Below are 16,099 nucleotides of genomic sequence, written 5' to 3'. Positions count from 1 at the left end.
TGTTTGGCGATCTTTCCTTGAAAGCATCTCTTCAACCTTGGAAAGCAACACTGATCCGTTATGAAAAGGACGGTACCATCTCACCGGTGCTCCGGTGTTAGAAAGTCTCATGCCTGTTAGGTCATGATTTGCGTCAGAGGGAAAGATGTTTCCTTGGGAGGCTTGGGCCACATTTGAGCAACAAGAATGCCAGAGCAGCCCTGGCCGTGGCTCAGTCATCCTGCACACCAAAAGTGTGAGAGTTCAGTTCCCCATCAGGGCACAAGAGCTTTACCATCATGAACTTGTAAGGACCAAAATCTTCTGTAATTTCTAGAGGTTTCTCATATGACGTCCCATAGGCCTCAGTAATGACCTGAAAACGTTAAGCAACCATTATCTGGGTGGTGTCTTTATAGCGTCAAGCTATGCAAAGCAAAGTTTTATAACAGCAAAATTTTCTATAATAACAAACAGAATGACAAGTCCAATTTGGAGATCTGAAGCAGGAGGCGATACCTGCAGTCAGCCAGCTGAAGAGATCAAAGAACTATGGCTACCAGTGGGCACTGTATTTAATCATTTGGGTTGTGCCCAGATTTTACCTAGTTCCATTTGTACTTCACCAGAGGTGTTTTATCCAAGTATAATAAGTAAATACTAACAATAGAGCAAAACCCACCTTCTTTAGCTAGAAGATGGTTGAGAGCAATTTTGTTGTCTAATACAACTTGTCCAAGGAATGTAAAGATTTTTTTCGTGGGTGGCTATTTTTTTTGGTGGTAGATCCAACAGTTTCTTCTAAGGTTTTGATAAGTTCCTAATCATGTATTTATTCACTGTAACACTGGCCCAAGGAAAAAGTATTCTTTCAAATCTGACCTTTGCAGGGGTTGACATCACCAGGAATTGAACACCCTTAACTATGTGTGCAACGAGTTGCATGTTTTGACCTATGAAGTACGTTTAAAGATGATGCCCATTGGTGAGTTATCTTTCCAGGTAGAAATTTATGGGGAAAAGGAAACAATAACTATTATAGTGAGTGCTTAGACTCTCATATTATTTGTGAGATAGGAAGGAACTAAAAGAAAAAGAAGAAAAGAAAAAAAGAAAGGTTTAGATTATGCAAGCCTAGTCCAGAATTTTCAGTTAGCTGTCCACAACAGATGCTGTCTGACTCACTTCCCAGTGACTTTTAATTTTAATTCCTCTGTTGGTGGAGCAGTCCAGTTTGGGTGCACGAACTTTCTTTAAATGAACCCACCAGTCAACACCCTTAAAATTGGCAGCCCACGGATTAGTTAAGAGTACCTGATTCAGGTCCTTTTCATCTTGGGTTGGTTAAAGAGTCCTTTCGAAGGTGTCTTTTCTAATATACACGTTTATCTGGTTACACATTGTGCTGTTTAACTTTTTTGTTTCCTTTATTTAATTGGACAACAAAGCAGATAAAATTAAATGCACAGGTCAATCTGTAAATATTTCAAAAAAATGAAAGTTTATGTTTATCAAAGGGGGCAGATCTTAAGAAGAATTGTAGATGTTAGGGTTGAAGTTTGATATATCTATGATTGCCGGGGTCCAACCCCAGCGGGTCCAGGGGTCCCCAAAGGTGTGGACGGAGTCGGCGAAGAAGGAATGACACGGAGACAGCGTTCAGTTGATCAGCAGCCCAGCCAGGATCTCTAGCTGGGATCTCCAGCCAAGTTCTGGTCTGGATCTCCAGAGAGGTTCTGCTTTGGATCTCCAGCCAGGTTCTGTGTCCATGTTCTCTTGCTAGGTTCTCCAGGTTCTCCAGCCAGGTTCTGTAGCCATGTTCCCTCGCTAGGTTCTCCAGCCAGGTTCTGTCCAGGTTCTCCAGCCAGGTTCAGTCACCAGGTTTTAGTCAGGTTCTCTTGCCAATTTCTGTAGTCAGGTTCAGTCCAGGATCTTTTGCCATGTTCTCTCCAGCGAAGTTCTTCTGTCTGTAGGTTCTGTGTAGGTTCTGTCTTCTTCTCTCGCTATGTAGGTTCTGTCTTCTGTCTCTCTTCTAAATTCTGTGTTCTAAGTTCTGTGTTCTTACATCTGTATTTATACTAGTTGATTCCAATCCTATCAATCTCTATTACAAAGGTTAGGGCGTTTCTTATCTCCATTCCAGGGAGTAAAGATTATGTAGCTTAAGCATGATTGTTCATAGTTAAAGTGATTAATTACCCGCCTGGCACTTAGTTAAGAGGTTTTATTCCCTCCCTGACTTCAGGGAAAAATTCCTACCTGGGGAAACAACCTTTCTAGGAGAGGCATCCCCTCCCTGACTTCAGGGAAAAATTCCTACCTAGGGAAACAACCTTTCTCGGAGAGGTGACCTTGGTTAAAACACACAGCGCTAAGGGGAGCAAACATATTAAGAACAGTATGCTATATACACCAGGTCCCTTGAAACAGCAAGGATGGACTGGCTCCCGGCATATGATGATGCCATCACTTATTCAGGTAAACTTTCCAAAGGGCTTATACAGTATCAGGCACAAAATCTATCTAAGCATAAGCTATTATGATGATTTATCTGAAGCTTATATCAAATCATTTACATTCATTTTCTAGGGCTTCATGGAAAATTTATTTTCAGGTTAAGAAAAAACTCTTTAATTTTGGGAAGTTTGTAAAAAAACATATATATATATATATATTAGAGGCCCAGTGCACAAATTCATGCGCTGATCGGGTCCCTCGGCCTGGCCGGTGATCGGGGCCAATGGTTGGGGCGGGGGGGGGGGGGGGGGGACAGCCGGCCTTGGGGAGGGGCTGCAGGAGGTTGTCCAGCCAATGGGGGAGGGACTGCAGGAGGTTGGCTGGCCACAGAAGGTTGGCCTGCTGAGGGAGGTTGACTGTGGGAATTCACTGACCACCAAGGGGGCAGCTCCTGCATTGAGTGTCTACCCCCGTGGTCAGTGCATGTCATAGCAACCAGTTGACCAGTCGTTCAGTAGCTTAGCTGTTTATATACATAGATATATACATATATGAAAGATTTAAAAACACTCCATCAAATAGGATCATAGGTCACTGTGAAACAAAATTTAGAAAACACATGAAAAGCTAATGAATATTATTTTAAGACCCTCCCCTGAGATCTCCTCTAGGATTCAAGCCGGCAAAGGAAAGATAAAAGAAAAAACTCACCCTACCTTCCTACACAGGCATGCATCTTCTAAACTCCAAGGGACCCCATGAGACTTGCCGCCAGGGAGCGTGGGCAGCAGCAGCTAGACATGGGCTAACCCTCTGAACCTGTCTCCAAGGTCCCCTTTCCTCTGACTTTCTCCTGTGGCTGCTTCTACCCTAAGCCCTCCCTTGGTTTCACTGTTCCCAGCTTTAATAAACATACTTTCAAAAGCCACCTGGACTCGCACTGTGAAATCTTTCCTACATCAAGACAAGAACCCACACATTACTGGTGGGCCCTAGGCAGACTGGCCCGGGACAAGACCTCATCCGGTAACACTATTACCAAAAACATTATTTTTCTTTCATCTTAATTTCTAGGGAAAGCTACAAACTAAGCAACTATGAGCAGCCATATCAGTATTTTATAGATTGGCAAACCCACACATTTCACAATCTCTACAAAAATAGACTCTTTTACTAGAAACATATTTCATATGCTCTCTCTACAAAGCACAAGACATTTTTATTAACAGATCCAAACTTATCTTTTAATTTTTCTGAAATCAGAAGCCCAAAATAGGTAAACTTAGACTTACTCAGCAACTAATGTCTCAATATGTTTTCTTATTTTGAAATGATCTAAATATTCAATAAATTTTTATTATTTAATTTAGCTAGCAACATTTTAAAGCTTGAAGTTACCAAAAGAGTTTTGGAAACTATTCTTTAGTACATATACATTAACACATAATTATTGCTAAAAAAGAACTTTTTATTTCACTTACATCTAATTCATTAGTTCTTCACAATTAAGTTTACATTAATTATGAAAACTTCATCATATTGAGTTATTTTTCTTGCTGACAAGTTTGGAAGCCTAGGTAGAATAAGAGGCGTAGTATACTTACTATGGATAACGTGGTGGTGGTGGCAGCTGGTGTCAGACCAGACCTGGGTTCAGCAACCTCGGTACTTGAGTTCTGGCTCGGAAAGAATTCAGAGCCAAGACTCAAACTATAAGAGAACATTTATTTAGAAAAATCACAGAGGTATAAGAAGTAATTCATAGAAGAAATGGGCCAAGGAAACAAGTTAGAGAGGCAAAGGAAGGGCCCTTGGAGGTTGGGAGAGAGGAAGGAAATGGTAACGCACCTGGAGAAGGGGCAGGGGAAAGGCACCGGGGTGCTCCTGGAAGGGAGAGCACCCTGGGTCCCGGTCCTAGGGGATTAAGGGTGGGGATTTTAGGGCACGTCCCAGGGGAAGGTCTCAATAGAATATTCACCAGCTTCCCGGATGCGTCCTTTCAGGGTTGGGGTCTCCACTGATGGATTGGTCAGGGTCAGGGCAGGGAGTCATTATTCAATGCAATTGGTCCTGAGGTCAGCCCTGAAGTCACTTGTCTGGTTTTGCTGCAAATATGTTTGGCCCTAGCTGGGATGCTCAGTTGGTTGGAATGTCATCCTGTGCACCAAAAGGTTGCAGGCTCAATCCCCAGTTGGCAACTGATCGATGCTTCTCTCTCTCCCAACCCCCTCTCTAATTATATATATATATATATATATATATATATATATATATATATATATATATAATCTCCAGTGAGGATTAAAAAATTAATAATTTTTTAAATGATATGTCTGTTTAAATTAGCATTAACACCAAATATTTTCGCAGAACCTGAAAACATTTGGGTTAGTTTCTGCTATGTTTCTTAATTCATATAAGTGCTTAATTTCTTACAGCCAATTAAACAGAGCTCTTTGCAAACCAATTTTAGTAATATCCTCTGGAGGTAGACACACACACACACATAAATAGGTGCAACCAGAGACCTGATATTTTCTTTTTAAAATTTCAGCCATGAGCCCTAGCCAGTGTGGCTCATGGTGGGGTGTCCTCCTGTGAGTCAGGAGGTTGCCAGTTACATTCCTGGTCAATGGTACATGCCCTGGTTGTGGCTTGATCCCCAGTAGGGGGCATGCAGGAGGTAGCCGATCTATGTTTCATTCTCACATCGATGTTTCTCTCTCTCCCTCTCCCTTACTTTCTCTCTAAAAATCAATAAACTATTAAAAGAAACTCAAAAGACTTGTATGTGTGGACCAAAGGGGCCACATGCTGACCTGACAAGCTCAGGGGAGGCCTGCATGGCAGTCTTGCAAACTAGAGACCTAAAGTAACCACAAAGGATGAGCTGAAATTAAACTTTAACTAAAAGCAGTGATGGTGGGCAGTTACGTCCTAGGCCGGTATCTTCACTGACAAGGTCAACCTTTGCCTTAACTGAGCCTGTCTGTCTTTCTGCATCTATGATAACACACCCTGGAAATGTCTGGGTAGCTTGTAACTTCCCTTTTTTCTGGACGCCTTGGAGCACAACCTAATGTGCCCCAGGACAGATACCACAGATTCCTTCACTATCATGTTAATTGTTTCTGCACCCACCTAAGTATGTGTCTATCATTTTACTTTTTATCCAATCCCAGGGGTTTCCCCACTTTGCTTTCTCCCATCTCTCTAGTCTATCACCAATGGATTTCATGCAACCCACCTACGTCCCTTTCCTTTGATTGCAATGTGTAAATACAAATGTAACCTGCCATTCTCCGGAGCATTATCTCAATTCATTGAGGTTCTGCTTCCCAGCATATGTCAACAGTTTGGCTCAAATACACTCACAAAAATTCTTTACAGGTTTCAATGGATGTTTATGTTAACGTATGCATGCATATTAAGCATAACCAATGGACATGGACACTGGGGCGGTGGGGGCTTATCCTGGGGGACAGAAGTGGGGGGGGGGGGCGGGGAAAAAGGAGACATGTATCATAATTTAAACAACAACGATAATAATTTTTTTAAAAAATTTCAGCCATGAGACAGGTACAATAATGCAAACCCCACTAGTTTATAGCAGTCAGTATAAGTTAAGTTCAATTGTTTAGATGGCAAGGCTTTTACTGTTTTTAGAGAAGAGTTTTAGGGTTTGTATTTGTCTTCGACAAACAATATTTAAGGAGGGGGGTGAGAGTGGGAGGGTGGAGGATGGGGCTGCTTGGGCCAAGGGAACCTTTCAGCCGCTTGTGCTTTTAAATTCTCTCCTAATATTCCCCCCCTTTGGTTTGCTCCGTCCCAAGCAGTCATGAACTGTGTTTACATTCCTGACTTTCTGCAGGAGGGGCTGGAGAGTTGCTGAGGAAACCTTAAAAATTTTTCTATCAGACTTTTAATTCTACCGAAGATCTGATCATGGAACTATTAAATTATTTGAATTATCTTGTTAGGTCTGAGGTGGGGCAAACAATAAATATGTTTGACAGTAAAACAATTCCATGGGCCCAAGAGTATACAAAGGTTACAACCTTCCACAGTCATTCCTCTGATAGTTCAAGGAAAGACCTGACAGCCTGCATGTCCCCGAGCAAGCAGAAAGCTACGTCAAGCCCTTAGAATACCAAAGAGGGCAATAGCTATTCCTGGGAGAGAAAAGATAGGAAAACCAATGGGCCTTACAGTCTTTCGTTTTAGGTTCCTCTTATATCTTCAATTCGTCATTAACTTTTTAGAGGGGACTCTTGCTCTTAGGTGCCTAAGTTAAAATTACCTTCTCAGTTGGCCAAAGTTTCTTCTAGGATCCTTTTAGAACTGTTTTTGAAGTCATTTTGCATTTTATAAGTTTCTACCTATCAAAGAAAGAATGCATTCTATTGTTCCCAACATATTTGAAAATCTTTCTTTAAGGGAAGGCCATTGAGGTAGACTTAAGACAAAGGTTTTCCTAAATTATTTTTTGCTAAGTTGGTCCATTTTATTAAAAAGGCATAAGAGGAGAGACCAACATGTTTGTATATATAACTAGCTAAGTTCCCAGGGGAGGAACTATTGGGGGAATTTTAGAGGGTGAAGGTCCTTGTTAAAGCTTTTATGGCTGGACAAAGAGTCAGAAGTGTTACTAATCTAAAGCCACCGGTAGCTTGACTGCCGAATGCATACTGGAACATACACGTTCTGGATGGCAGGAACCAAAGGGAATTTTTAGGATAAAAGTAAAATTCTGTTTGTTTGATTTTTTAATTACATGCATGTTAACAGCTTTAGCTAACTAAGCCTTGGGGTTTTTGGAACCATATTAAGACCTAAGAGAGATGTATCATGGGTTTGGGGAGTGTGTGCACTTCTTAAAATTCTCATTGTAAGTAATTTTTCATGAGATTGTCACTTTTTTTGAGGTTTCTGATGTCAATCTAACCTACTCCATGACCAATTTATCCTATCACGTGAGCCTTTGCTTCAGGTGGTAAGTATCCTGATGACTCATAAATGCTTGATCCATTCCCAACAATCTGCGTCATTGGCTTCCAAGGTTCTCTTAGCACTGACTTTTACCTCATGTGCACGTAATCCACAGTAAAGCTTATTTACATAGAGCCAGTCTGAGGAGGTCTGCAAGCATGTAGGGGCTGGCCAGGATAACAGGTTTATAGGATTTATGCCTATGAAATCTCTTATGACAAGAATACAACAGACAAAGACAAAGTAAGGAAACAAAAGAAAAAAATGCACCCTACTCTCTAAACTGAGGATACGGGGCTGGGTGAAAGAAGTGAAGGGATTAAGAAATCAACAACAACAACAACCTCATAGACACACACAACAGTATGGTGATTACCAGAGGGTGGGGGTGGGATGGGGTAGAAGAGGGTAAAGGGGGGATAAATGGTGATGGAAGGAGAGTTGAACATGCAATACAATATGCAGATGATGTATTATAGAATTGTACATCTGAAACCTATATAATTTTATTAACCAAGTAGAGGCCCGGTGCACAAATTCATGCACGGGTGGGGTCCCTCAGCTTGGCCGGCAATCGAGGCCTACTGGGGGGCCAGCCAGCCATGGGGAGGGGCCATAGGAGGTTGGCTGTGGGAGCTCACTGACCACCAGGGGGCAGCTCCTGCATTGAGCATCTGCCTCCTGGTGGTCAGTACGTGTCATAGCGACTGGTCGACTGGTCATTCTGGTTGTTCTGGTTGTTTGGTCATATAGGTCACTTAGGCATATATATATATAGCTGTCATCCCAATAAATTTAATTAAAAAGTAAAAATAAATAAATAAAATGAGGATGGTAATAATGACATTTCTTTGTATTAGTTATCAGTTGCTGTGTAACAAGTTACTCCAAAACTTAGTGACTTAAAATACACATTTATTACCTCAGTTTTTCTGGGTGAGGACGGGTATAGCTTAGCTGGGTGTATTTGGCTCAGTGTCTCTGATAAGGCTGCAGTCAAGGTGTGAGCCAGGGCCACGGGCGTCTCAAGGCTTGGCTGAAGGAGGATTTGCTTTTGAGTTAACGCACGTGGCTGTTGGCAGTCCTCGGGTCATCTCTGCCTGTTGGCTGGAGACATCAGTTTATTGCTACGTGTGTCTCCATTGGACAGCCCACAACATGACAACTGTTTTCCCTCCAAGTGAGAAAGATGGAGCCCAATCCTGAACGTGGCACTGCGTCTCTCTGCTGTATTCTAGTCATTAGAAGCAAGTCACTAAATGCAGCCCATACTTAGGGTGAGGGTGTTACCAGGGTGTGAATATCCGCAGGCAGGGGTCCTTGGATCATCCTAGAGGCTGCCTACCACCCTCCTCAGGAAGGTGTTGTGGGGCTAAAGTGAATTAATGCATGCAAAGTAATATACATGGTGTCTGACTTTTAGTAAGCACTCAAGAAAAGTTCATTTTTGTTACTGTTATTGTTATGACACCCATTTTCCTGTTTGACTCAGTATCACAAGAACCAAAGAATGGCATTTTCACCAAAGCTACTATTTGGGCAGTTCCTATCAGGAAACGAATCTTCTCAAGTGAGGTAATGCAGGAAGGCTTAGAGGAATAGTTCGTAAAGGTGTTCAAGCGCAGAGCAAGGACAATAGGCCAGGTACAGAAGGTCAGCAGGGCTGAAAGCCCTGGCTGCCTAACAACTGGGCAAACAAGGGCCTGGCCCCCAGGTCCCCATTCCTCCCCCAGCATATCCCTGGCCATGGGGTAGATCCCTCAGAGGAGGAACAGGGTGAAGAGTGGCCTCATTCGACTCCCATGTGGGCCCTTGCACAACCGCTCCCTTATGCATTACCCCCTAGGGATAACATCTCAGCCTCAGTTGTGTTTCAGCTCCAGGCCCAGAAAAGCAAAAAACCACACAAGTGACGGCATGGCTGACATCAGGACCAGCTGCATCGACAAATGACCCCCTGCCCTGGTGGAGACCGTGACTCTGAAAAGACACACTTTAACCCACAGCACCTTCCTGAGGAGTGTGGTAGCCAGAACTGAAGTACTGAGGTGACTGACCCAGGGTCCAGTCTGACTCCACCCGTGTAACACCTGGGGCCATTTTCTCCACCGCCAGCAGAATGGTGCCAAGAGGGGCGAGACTAGAGGAATAAATACTGACTTTCCTCCTCTCCTGCCAATGCCACTCATCATGTGAGCCCAGTCAGAGCCGAAGAACAAGGAAACGCACCATGCTGTCTGTGTATGGGTCAGCCCCCCAGGACTAAAGAGGTGAATGAAAAATGTCCACTGTGGAAGGTTGCAGGTGCAATTCCCAGTTCAGGGTGCATATGGGAGGCAATGGATCGATGTTTCTCTCTGTCTCCTTTCCTCTCTCTCTAAAATCAATAAAAACACATCCCTGGGCCCAGCCGGGTGTGGCTCAGCAGTTGAGCCTTGACCCAGGAACCAGGAGGTCACCGGTTCAATTCCTGGTCAGGGCACATACCCAGGTTGTGGGCTTGATCCCCAGTGTGGGGCGTGCAGGAGGCAGCCAATCAATGATTCTCTCATCATTGACATTTCTATCTCTCTCTCTTCCTCTCTGAAATCAGTAAAAATATATATTTAGATAAATAAATCTACACTAATAAAAGAGAAAAATGGTAATTGGCGTACGGCGATACCTTTTTCATTGGCTAATCAGGGCTATATGCAAATTAACTGCCAACTAAGATTGGCAATTAACTGCCAACTAAGATTGGCAGTTAACTGCCAACAAGATGGTGGCTAATTTGCATATGTAGGCACAATGCAGGGAGGCTAAAGGGAAAGCAGGAAGAAGCCCCCTGCCACTGACAGTGATCTGAAACCCAGGGGGGAGCTAAGAGCTGGGGGGCAGGGCAAAGGCGGCCCTGGGGCCGCCTTTGCCCTGCCCCCCAGCCATGATCAGAGAATCAGGCACCTTTGCCGCCCTGGCCAGTGATAGCAGGAAGTAGGGGTGGAGCCAGCGATGGGAGCTGGGCACGGTCGAAGCTGGCAGTCCCAGGAGCTAGGGGTCCCTTGCCTGGGCCTAAAGCGAAGCCCACGAGCGCAGCGCCCCCCGCTGCCACTGCAGGTCCCCGCTGCCTGGGCCGGCCGCCTAGGCCAGAGGCGTTAGGCCTGAGCAGGGGCGGAGCCTGCAACCGCGGGGAGCTGGGGGTCCCCTGCCCAGGAGGCCTCAGGCCTGGTCAAGGGGCCGATCCGGTGATTGGTGATCGGAGGGTGATGAGGGTCAACTCCTCTGGCCGAGGCATCAGGCCTGGGTGGGGGGCGGAGCCGGGGATTGGGGGGATATGATGGTCCCTTGCCCAGGCCTGAAGCCTGGGTCAGAGGCGTCAGGCTTGGGCGGGGGGTGGAGCAAGTGATCAGAGGGAGATGGGGGTCCCCTGCCCAGGCATGATTCCTGGGCCAGAGGCCTCAGGCCTGGGCGGGGGCCAGAGCCAGTGATCGGGGGAGATGGGAGTCCCCTGTCCAAGCCTGACACCTCTGGCGGAGGCGTCAGGTCTGGGCAAGGGGCCGATCAGGCAATCGGAGGGTGATGGGGGTCAACGCCTGAGGGCTCCCAGTATGTGAGAGGGGGCAGGCTGGGCTGAGGGACACTCCCCCCCACACACACACCCAGTGCACAAATTTCGTGCACTGGGCCCCTAGTAATAAAAATAAAAACATATCCTCAGGTGAGGATTTAAAAAAACAACTGTCCAGCCCTAGCTGATTTGGCTCAGTGGATAGAGCATCGGCTTGCGGACTGAAGGGTCCCAGGTTCGATTCTAGCCAAGGGCACATGCCTGGGTTGCAGGCTCGATCCCCAGTGGGGGGCATGCAGGAGGCAGCCGATCAATGATTCTCTCCCATCATTGATGTTTCTATCTCTCTATCCCTCTCCCTTCCTCTCTAAAATCAATAAAAATATATTTAAAAATAAAAAACAAAAACAAAAAACCAACTGTCCAGTGTGGGCAGGCACAGCCATTCACTGATGGGATATTTTGTGGGGACATGATGCCTTGGTCCCTTGGCATAAAAGGAGCTGAAAAGCAGTTAATCCTAAGTTTCCAGCAGAGGGGGTGGGGAGGGTTGGCTGCTTGAGCGAGTAGTTTATGGTACCTCTATAGGGGCTTCCATTTGGGCTAGTGACGGGGGTACAGGGATTTTTTTTTAAATATATATATATATATGTTTTATTGACTTTAGAGAGGAAGGGAGAGGGATAGAGAGATAGAAACATCAATGATGAGAGAGAATCATTGATCGGCTGCCTCGTGCATGCCCCTACAGGGAATCAAGCCCGCAACCCCGGGCATGTGCCCTTGGCCGGAATAGAACCTGGGACCCTTCAGTACACAGGCCTTATCCACTGAGCCAAACTGGCTAGGGCGACGTACAGGGATTTAAACTCAGTGTCTCGGGAAGCAAACGCGGGCTGCAGGTTTTATTTATCTGGGAGGGGCCTTAAGGACTTGATAGGATTGGTGCTGCTCAGTCTGGTGACTCTGATGATTACATTTTGCTTCCTTGGCCAGGTGCCAGCACCGGTACCTGCGAAGTCCTTAGGGGCTTCCAATGGCACAGGGTTTTCCAAATGTCCTTCTCCTCCCATAACGAAGTCCAGGAGCCTCACTTCAGTGAGACCAGGCAGTGCCGCCAGAGGAGAGAAACCTCAGTACCATAACCAGGAAATGGGTGAACCCAGGACTTAGCTGGGCCTCCCCTTCCCAGTCCCAGCATCCACAGGAAGTCCCTGTGGATGTGTGGGTGTGTTTGCACAGTGTCTCCATCTTCAGGCCTCTGAACGGAGGCCCCTGGCTGGGGGCAGGGAAGGCTGATTGTATTTAATATAGTTATTGTGGCAAATGTATACTTGTTTTGGGGTTTGTTTGTTTGTGTATTGATTTCAGAGAGGGAGAGAGAGAAACATTTAATGATGAGAGAGAATCATTGATCAGCTGCCTCCTGCACACGCCACACTGGGGATCCAGCCCACAACCCGGGCATGTGCCCTGACTGGGAATGGAACCGTGACCTCCTGGTTCATAGGTCGATGCTCAACCACCGAGTCACGCTGGCTGGGCTATACTTGTTTTTTAAAATGCTCTCTGAAGATGCTGTTAACTATATTTGATCTGAAAGACAATGCTTTAAATCAGCGGTTCTAAACCTGTGGGTCGAGACCCCTTTGGGGGTCGAACGACCCTTTCACAGGGGTCGCCTAAGACCATCGGAAAACACATATATAATAACATATTGTTTTGTGATTAATCACTATGCTTTAATTATGTTCAATTTGTAACAATGAAATTGGGGTCACCACAACATGAGGAACTGTATGAAAGGGCTGCAGCATTAGGAAGGTTGAGAACCACTTTAAATGAGGACGAGGGCACTTGCTAAAATATCCCAAGAATATTGTGAAGAACAATAATGTGTCCCAGATCCAGAAGAGTGATGAACTCAACCTTCTTCAATAAGGTTTCAAAAATTACAAGAGTAAAAAATATATTAAAATATAAGACATATCAAAATTACAATAACAAAAATAATAAACAGTGGACTACTAGGTGGGAGTGTCTATGAAAATCTATAATTTGCAAAGATTTCTTATCTGTGTGAAAGTATATAAAGATGTTACTAAACTTAAAAAATTTGATTCTTTGTTTTAAAAAAAGGCAAATGTTATAAATTTGCTCCTCTTTTCTGTGATGATAATGGTAGCCGTGTGCTAAATAAAAACAATTAACTGAGCATATCCATCATAGTCCTCTTAGAAAGAATACTTTAAGAATGTTTTACTTTAGCCCGGCTGGTGTTGCTCCGTGGTTGAGTGTCAACCTATGAACCAGGAGGTCAGGGTTCGATTCCAAGTCAGGGCACATGCTCGGGTTGCAGGTCAGATTCCCAGTAGGGGGCCTGCAGGAGGCAGCCGATCAATGATTCTCTCTCATCATTGATGTTTCTATCTCTCTCCCTCTCCCTTCCTCTCTGAAATCAATAAAAAAAATTTGTTTTGCTTTAAATTTTATTTGATATTTTTTCATCACCACTTATCCCCGCTATGCCCCCTTCCACCTCCCCCTCCCCGCCCCGTCCCCGCAGTCACCACACTGCTGTCCACGCCCATGAGTTCTCATTTTTCTTTTTTGCTCAATCCCTTTACCCCCTCCTCCCCCCACCACTCCCAGAGCTGTCTGCCTGCTTAGATAGAATACTTTCATTGCATATCTTAAGGGAGAGAAAAGTTTTTTTGTACCATTAATAAATAACAACACTTTGTAAAATATTGTTTACCTTTAACTCTCTGGCTTTAATTTATATTTTTGTCTATGTTGAATACTGTTCACAATGGATTGTTGCAGTGACATGTGATTATAATCTATAAGTAAATCAATGATCCATCTATTGGGGGTGTATCCCCAGACATGTTTATTGATACTGTGCACATTCAAAATACGTGGAGCTTCTTGGACCGCGGCGTTCCCGCGAAGGTGAGCTCGGTGAGGAAGGCTCAGCGGCCCCTCGAGGGGCAGCTGGAGGGAGCGTTAGCAGCCCCCTTCCTGGGGTGGAAGCAGCTCAGCCAGAGGGGCGCAGTGTGTTAGGGCTGAGGGCGCGGGTTAGGTGGAGAGCAGGTAAAAGCACGGGGATGTCCACGGCCTGACCCAGCGACAGGCGGGCCTGGGCGGCAGCTGGGAGCATTGGAGGAGGGAAGACGAACCAGCTTAAACTCAGCACTTAATGAGGTCAGTGGTGGGGTGGGAGGAAGGGGAGGCCGCCGGCTTTAAAATGGGCAGATTTCATCAGAAAGGTCAGTTCTGGCGACACCGTGGCTTGTCAATACCGGTCATCTCCAGCTTCACATCAGGGGTCACTGGGGTGACCAGCCCCATGGGCTGGCCCAGAGGGAGCTGACTCAGAGGGTGTGAGGGGCCGTTGGGGCTGGTGAGGCTTGTGGTCAGTAGGCCCAGCCGGGCTAGCTGACCTGGGAGGGAGAAAGCAGCTCCAGATTTCTCATCGTTGAATGAACTTAGGCAACGAAATGGCCACTTCCTGGCCTGTGGAGAGAGCACTCCTGGGGCATCTACCCATTAGAGAAAACCCCAAATGCCGAGCCCTGAGGTCCCGGGTTCCTCCGAGATGCTGCCGGTCGTGCACAGCGGTGGTGTCAGGCGTCCCTGGGCGGCAGGACTCTCTCTAGTGCAGTGGTTCTCAACCTTCCTAATGCCGTGGCCCTTTAATACAGTTCCTCATGTTGTGGTGACCCCCAATTTCATTGTTACAAATTGAACATAATTAAAGCATAGTGATTAATCACAAAACAATATGTAATTATATATGTGTTTTCCGATGGTCTTAGGCGACCCCTGTGAAAGGGTCGTTCGACCCCCAAAGGGGTCGCGACCCACAGGTTGAGAACCACTGCCTAGTGTCATGCAGGGCAGCGATATGTGAAGCCGATGAGGCCCAGCTCGAGGGGGAGGGCGGCGGAGGCTGGGAGGCTGCGGGGGGAGCATGGGCGTCCACCCTGGGCCTTCCCAAATGCATCCTGAGGCGCGGTTTGAGAAACACTGGAGGAGCAAGCCCGAGCCCCTCGGGGTGGCACTGGGAGGCTCCCTGGCCATGGCCTCCATGGCGTCCTCCCGACTTCCCTCCGGCCAGGCCTTGCTTCGCATTTCATGCCCAGAGTACAGGACTGCTTCCGCGTCCGAGCGGCTGCATGACTCTGCTTTTGCTCAGGCACTTCCTGCTTGGAGTGCCTTTCCACCTACTTCACAGACGCCTCTCCAGAGTTCACCTTTGATAGCATCTCCTCCGACAAACCCTGGAGGCCTCGCCTCTGAGCCGTGACCTCTCTGCTGAAATTCTTCTGTGTCTGGTACCCTCCCTCAGCTGGCAGCTGTAGATTTCCCAGGGGTGGGCATCTTTTGAATCTCTGAGTTCTTTATTCCCATGCCCAGCACCTGGCTCGGTGGATGCAATTGTTTATATTATCGGTCATCAGTGTGGAATGTGAAGGATCCTTTCTGGAAAGCAAGCTTGAAAAAAGAAGACAGGAATGCACAATCCAGGAGGGAGGGGCCCAGGACCTGCGAGGAGAGGGGAGGGGAGGGGTGGAGGGGGGGGCTGGACAGAAGATGACTGTGCCCGGGATTTTCGCGCAGTCACTGGAGGTTCACATGAGGTCTTGGGCCTGACGCACCTGGCTCCGCTGCTGCTGATTGAACTCGCGATAAGTCACTGGGGAGAGAGAGGCACGTTGGTCCGCAGTAGTCGGGCCTTTCAGGAGCTCGGGGCTTCTGATTACTTGTCTGAGGCCCTGCAGGCCTCTGGGGACTCTCACCAACGTAATGGGCTTTGCAAAGGGAGACAGCTAAGCTGGGAGAGTTAGTTCAAGTCCCGGGGGATGAGGATGGATGGGTCAAGGACGCCTTCAGATCTGCCTGAAGGAAGAAATCTCTTGCTGGAATTGGTTGCTCATGGTCAGGGGGGAGATGGAAAAGGCACGGGCTTTGCATTATGAGAACCAGATGGTTCCAGGCCTTGCTTTGAGACGTGCAGCACGCTCCCCGTCGGTGTGCCCCACATTCAAAATGAGCGACAAGCCTCCCGCTTCCTCCTTCCAGGCCCGCTGCCACTTGCTGGCTTGGTGACCTTGAACAAGT

This window comes from Myotis nattereri (genome assembly GCF_964212035.1).
Source record: "Myotis nattereri genome assembly, chromosome: 7".
Classification (NCBI taxonomy): Eukaryota; Metazoa; Chordata; class Mammalia; order Chiroptera; family Vespertilionidae; genus Myotis; species Myotis nattereri.
This window is presented reverse-complemented; position numbering follows the sequence as displayed.